Genomic DNA, 6,781 nt, shown 5'->3' on the forward strand with positions numbered 1-6,781 from the left:
GGGCGAAACCTCAACTAAAAATAATTATGTGCAACAAATGAAACCGAAGTGGTTTGGCGCTAATAAATGCAGCCAGGTCAGGAGACCGCCAAGATGCCGCTGACTTTTAATTCGGCAAAAGCCGAATTAATTGGTGTTCCACACCACCCCGTTCATTCTTTTTTGCGCTTCGTGGAGTTTTAAAACTTTGCTTAGTCTTTTTTTTTTTTTTTTTTTTTTTTTTTTTGGAATTTTACTTTTGCTGTTTTCTCTCTCATGCTGCTGAACACACCCACTCAGTAATCACTTAGAGGAAGGTTTGGAAAAAAAAAAAAAAAATCAGTTAAAGGATGCCCCCTATTGGAATGCAGAGGAATAACTGAGTTTGTTCCAAGCAAACCCAATCCGGAGGGTTTGCAAAATTGGTGTAGTAGAAGCTGATCTTTTGCTTTACAAAAGGATTCGGCTTAGGATTTCTTTAAAAAAAAAAAAAGCTGGGCACTTAAGTTTTCCTCGTCCATCCAAAGCTGCTAATAATCTTCAATGGAAATGGAGAAGTGACTCTCCCCTCTTTCGCAGCTAATCCCTAGCAGTGTCTTCCATTCCTCTGCTAAAGAAAAAAAAAATCAGTGACACTTGTTAAAGCATGATATGGCTTTATTCAAGAGAAGGGGACCTTTGCAATAGGTATAGGGACCACTGCAATGGAATTTTGCAGTGGAGGGGAGAGATTGGGCTCAACTTGAAGTACATCAGGGGCAAGTGGGAATTCATAGTCAGAGTAGGGGGCCAGGATGGAAAGTTACTAGGAAGAAATGTCAGAAAGGGGGTTCTGGTTAAACAGACATAACAGGATTCTTGCTGAAGGTAGGTCAGGATGGCCAGATATCAGCTGGGTGATGGGAGAGAATGAGAAACCCCATCAGTTGTCAAGAGTGATCAGATACGGAAGGTGGGGGGTTCTGGTTACAGTGACTTTTACAAGGAAGCGCACAGATAGGCCCATGGGAAGGTTCAGAGGAGCCTGACTACAGTTTGGTCAAATAAAACTCTTTGTGCCCCTGAGGGTGTGTTGGGTGGTGTAACCTGATGATTACGATCCTAGAAGATGCCTGGGGTTAGTAGCCAGCCCGACCTGAGTATGGGTCCCTGCTTCACTTTGAGTTATGTCACCTTACAAGGTTCTAACCCCCTCTTTTCTGCGGTGATCTAACCTAAGGTAAAGTTGTCATAAGATAAAGGTCTTAGTGTGGGGTCCTGGCATGGAGCATGCACTAAGTCACACACGTACAGAACCAGAAGTTCATGCTTGAACATGATTTCATAGCATGTCCCATAAAGTAAATTGGCTTTAAATCACTGTGTTTCAGAAGAAAAGGCTAAGAACTTAGGGTGAAGAAACACAGGGTTTCTTTCTGGTTTTGAACATACAACCAACAAGACCATTTGTAAACAAATGCTTCAAGTGCATTGAAAGAACATGGTTTATCTATAGGAATTCTATCTCTGTGAGTTTCTCAATGGCTTATACAAACAACCAATGAAGCCAACGCTATATACATTATTGACGAAAGGGACCATATTAGACTCAATATATTTAGACACACAGACTAAATAGACTACATTTTGGTGGAACATAAACAAAATTGTGTTTATTTTGCTTGGCTCATTTTTATATCTTCTTTTCATTGTGAAATATATTTTTGAAAAAATTCATAGAACATAAATGTGACAGTTTAACAAATGAGCATCCAGGGGAAGATAGAGAACATTGCCAACACTCCAGCAGCCCCTTGTTATAACCCATATGTCACATCTAACTTCTTCCCTTCCCCCCAGAGGTAACCACTATGTTGATTTTTATGGTAACAATTTCTGTTCTTCATAGTGTTTACCCCCAAAATAGTTTGCTTGATTATGACCTTTATATTATAATATGAATTGCTTTATACATTGTTAATTTTGTATACATGTATATTTATACCTATATATGTAATACACACATATATATATTCATACAGAATGAATTCTTGGCTGTATTATGACCTTTGTATAAAAGGAATCATATAGTATGAATTGTGTTTGGCTTATTTTTTTCAACATTACATTTTGAGTTTCATCCATGTAACTACTTTGTTTGCTCTTTGCTATCTAACATTTCACTGTGTGAGCATACCACATTTTATTAATCCACTCTACTTTTGATGGACATTGGAGTATTCAGAGTTTGAGGCTATTACAAACAGGGCTATTGTGAACATCCTTGTGCCTGTTTCCTGCTACAAATGTGCATGAGCATATTTAGGATCTAACCTATGAGTGGAATTGTATCAAAGAGTGCATGCATTCCACTTTGTAGTTGATTATATTCTACTTGTAATTGACTATGTTAGAGGTCACGTTTCATCTTTTCAAATATGGATATTCAAATGCTTTATTACAATTTATTGAAGAATTTGCCCTTTCCCCAAATCTAGGTCATATGTAGATGTGTGGGTCTGTTTCTATGTTTCTGGGGGGTTTGGGCTGGGGCTTCAGTGGAGAATAAGCCGAATTTCTGACCTGATGGAGCTCCCCAACTATAGTGGGGACTACATGCCAGCTCTCACATGTCTATCATTTACTGCTTTCACCAGAGAAAAAGAAATAGAAAAGAGGAAGTCTTTGCAAAAACTCTAGATGTAAGGAACAAAGTAAGGGGTAGAAAAGAGGGGTTAGTGGAAGAGAAATGAAGATTCATAATACCTTATTCCAATTCCAGTTTTGCAGAACGTTAGGTATTATCTAACAGCAGTTTTCAAACTGGCACGCACAGAGGGTCCATTGTTAAGATCTCTTTGTTGAAATACTTCTTTACGAATTTTTTTTTTAATTTCAGGGGTGCCTGCCTGGCTCAATCTGTTGGGTGTCTGACTTCAGCTCAGGTCATGATTGCAGTTCGTGGGTTTGAGCCCTGCATTGGGCTCTGTGCTGACAGCTCAGAGCCTGGAGCCTGTGTCTCCCTCTCTCTCTTCCCCTCCCTTGCTCATGCTCTGTCTCTCTGTCTCAATCTCTCAAAAATGAATAAACATAAAAAAAAACCTTAATAAAAAAAGAATTATTTCAGCTGATAACTAAAATGATTTTTAGAACAAAAATGCTATTTTTTGTAGTTTAATTATAGGGTTTTGCACAGGAGTAAATGATACTTTTAAATAACTTAATATATAGTATATTTAAATTTTATTTCTTTAAAAAAGTACCTGGAAGTGACCTAAATCTACATGGAGGGCAGGAGAGGACAAAATATTTTATAACATTTGGCACCATTATAGCATCATTATTCAAGGCAATTGAGGAGCTAAATACAAGATAGGAATGAATCTGAACTTCTCCAATTCAGTATTAACATATTTTAAAATAAACCTAAAAAAAAAAAAAAACAGAACAGGGAAAAGTGGAATCATTTTAAGCCTTGTGCTCACTTTTTTGGAAATAACAATTCTTCATCAAAATGTTTGATAGACAAGTGCCTTCCAATCATTCTTCTGTAAGGATGCTTCATTCATGCACATGTGCCTTTATTCAGCTAACAGCTACTGGAAATCCACTTGGTGCCAAGTACAACGTTAACTACAAAGATGAATAACACACATGTCCTCTCTGCAAGAAGCTCAAAGGTAATTATAGTCCAGTGGGGTGAGTGTAATGATAGAGGGAGACAGAGAAGACAGGTATCTAACAGGGCAGGCCAGGGCAAACAGGGTGGGCTTCTGGAGGAGGTGGCAGCTGGACTGAATACAGATCTTCCTCAACTTACAATGCAGTTACACTCCCATAAACCCATCATCATAAGTTGAAAATATCATAAGTCAATATTTAATGCTTTACATATCGTAAATGCATTTAACATGCCTAACCGACCAGACATCATAGCTTAGCTTAGCGCACCTTAAATGTGCTCAGAACACTTACACAAGCCTGTAGTTGGGCAAAATCATTTAACACAAAGCGTTGACTGTTTTGTATGATTTATTGAATACACTACTGAGAGTGAAAAACAGTGTGGTTACATGGGAGCAGAATGGTTGTAATTTGTATGGGTTGCTGGCCCTTGTGATGGTGTGGCTGACTGGGAGCTGCGGCCTGCTGCTACCCAGCATCATGAAAGAGGATTGCAATGGATTGTGCCAGCCCGGGAAAAGATCAAAATTCAAAGTATGGTGTTTACTGAATGCATATCACTTTTGTACCATCGTAAAACTGTTAAGTCGGGGACTTCTGGATTAATGGTTGAATCGACATATGTATGATTTGAACTAGCATTAAACAAATACACATGGTGAGCATTAGAAACTTCAAGCCATTTGGTGTTGGCAGAACATCACGTGTGAGGTGAAGCAGTCAAGCAGTGAGCCTAGGCAGGCAGGCAGACAGCAGCTCAGAGACACTTGTCTGCTCTGTTAATAACAACTTACATCTAATGAGTGCTCACTCTGTGCCAGACGCTGTCCTCAGCCTTTTATTTTGTCTCATTTAATCCATCCACTGCTCTATCTTATGAGGTAATTACCACTTTATCATCCCATTTTACAGATGAGGAAACTGAGGCCCAGTTTGGTTAAGTAGTGCCTAAGTTCTCCCGGCAAGCGGAGCCGGGATGTGAACACACGCGGTTATCCTCTAGACTCCATGCTCTTACCTCCTTACACCATGCCTCAGTGGCAGTGGGGGTTTACTAAAGATGCATTTTTCTGCAGGGAAGCAAAATGATTAAATTACATGCCAGTTCTCTGGATACAAATGAAACATTTTAATAACCCCACAGACTAAAAGTTAATTTAAAAGGAGCTAAAACAGGCAGAGCTGTCAGTGCTCAAGGAGCTGCTCTCATCAAACAGAACTGAAAACAGAACAGAACTGAAAACCATGTCAGGAGGATCACTGACTGGCTGGTAAGAATTCTCCCAAGTGAGATTAGTCAGCAGAGAAAATCTGCCAACCTGCCCCGGAAATGGCTTTCAAACGTGTTACTTACTGATAGGGCTGCTTTGATCTCAGTTAAATGCTAAGGGTGTCTCCTTATTTACAGATTTAGAACGCAGCCCTTCGTGGCTGACTATGAACTCTATCTAACCCAGGAAAGAGCAGTGGGTCGACCCAGAAAAGTGCCGGGCTCTAAAATGATGCTTTTTTGTGCCTGTTAAGGAATATTGAGAACAGAAAGGAGGAGAGTAAAGAATTTGTCTATTTCTCCACGGTAATCTAGGGCAGAGAACACCCAGGTCAGTTCATTCATTCATTTATTTATTCATTCATTCATTGAGCAAATAGTTATTAGCTTCCTAATTTGTTCAAGCACGGTGATGGTAGGTGCTGAGGATACGATAGTGAGCAAAATCAGACAAATTCCTCAAGGAGTTTGCAGTCTAGTGAGGAAACAGGACACCAAAGAATCATTAACAAATAAATGTGCGATTATAACTACAGCGAATGTTTTGAAGAAGTAGCTGGTAAAGAAGGAAAATCTCCTTCTCAGAGGCAGGAAAGCCTTTCCTAAGGCAGTGAGGATTAAGCTGAGATCTGAAAGGGAAGTAGGAAAAGATAATAGTGGCAGCATCACAGATGTGGGAGCTTCCTGGGAAAAAGCCCTGAGGCAGGAAGAAACCTGCCTGGTCAAGGAATGGAAGGTGTCAAGTTTGAGACCAGGCTTAGCCCTGCTAAGCCTGAGAGAACAAAGAGGGATTTGCTTTTTTATGCCAAGAACAAAGGTGGGTCAGTAAAATGTTTTAAGTGTGTTGGGGAATGTGTGACATGATTACATCTACTTATTCCAGAAAAATCCCTACTGAAGGGAAACTTGGATTGGAAGGAGGCAAGAGTTTACTTGGTCCTTTTCTTCCTGCATTTAAAGAACATTTATCGTGTACATATCGACACTGTCCAATAGAAATGTAACAGAAGCCACATTTATTGTTTTGAATTTTCTAAAATTCACAGTAAATACAGTAAAAAACAGTAATAGTGAGATTAATTTTAATATATTTGATTTTGCCTGAAATATCTATAATAATACTATCTCAACATGTAAAAAACTTTTTTTTAATGTTTCTTTATTTTTGAGAGAGAGACAGAGTGAGAGCAGGGGAGGGGCAGAGAGAGAGGGAGACACAGAATCTGAAGCAGGCTCCAGGCTCTGAGCTGTCAGCACAGAACCCGGTGCGGGACTTGAACTCATGAACCGCGAGATCATGACCTGAGCCGAAGTCGGATGCTTAACTGACTGAGTCACCCAGGCATCCCCATCTCAGCATGTAAAAATATAAAAAATTATTAGTGAAATACCTTATGTTCTCTTTTTCATACTAGTTTTTGAAATCTGCTGTGTAGTTCACACATCCCAATTCAGAAATGAAATTTTCATTAGAAATACATCTGTATTTAGATTTCATAAACTTTACAGTTGAAAAAAATAGGTTTGCAGACCCAAGTTGTTCCAAACATAGTTAAAAGTTTTCCAATAACTGAATCAACTACCAGGTTTTAAATTAAAATTAAGTAAAATGAAAAATTCAGTTCCTCAATCACAGTAGCCACATTTCAAGCACTCAACAGCTGTATGTCTAGTCCCACATATTGGACAGAGCAGAAGGAACTTTTCCCTCACTGCCGAAAGTTGTATTTGGAAAGTACGTGGTATCTGCTGGTGAGGCCCTGGGCATTCATTACTATCCTTTTAGGTCTTGGGAAAGACCTAACCTTTCAAAGGTGTTGATCATACTCACCTACAACAAACAGCCCCACTATTTCTTTTTCTTAAGGC

The sequence above is a fragment of the Prionailurus viverrinus genome, chromosome D2 (genome assembly GCF_022837055.1).
Source record: "Prionailurus viverrinus isolate Anna chromosome D2, UM_Priviv_1.0, whole genome shotgun sequence".
NCBI lineage: Eukaryota > Metazoa > Chordata > Mammalia > Carnivora > Felidae > Prionailurus > Prionailurus viverrinus.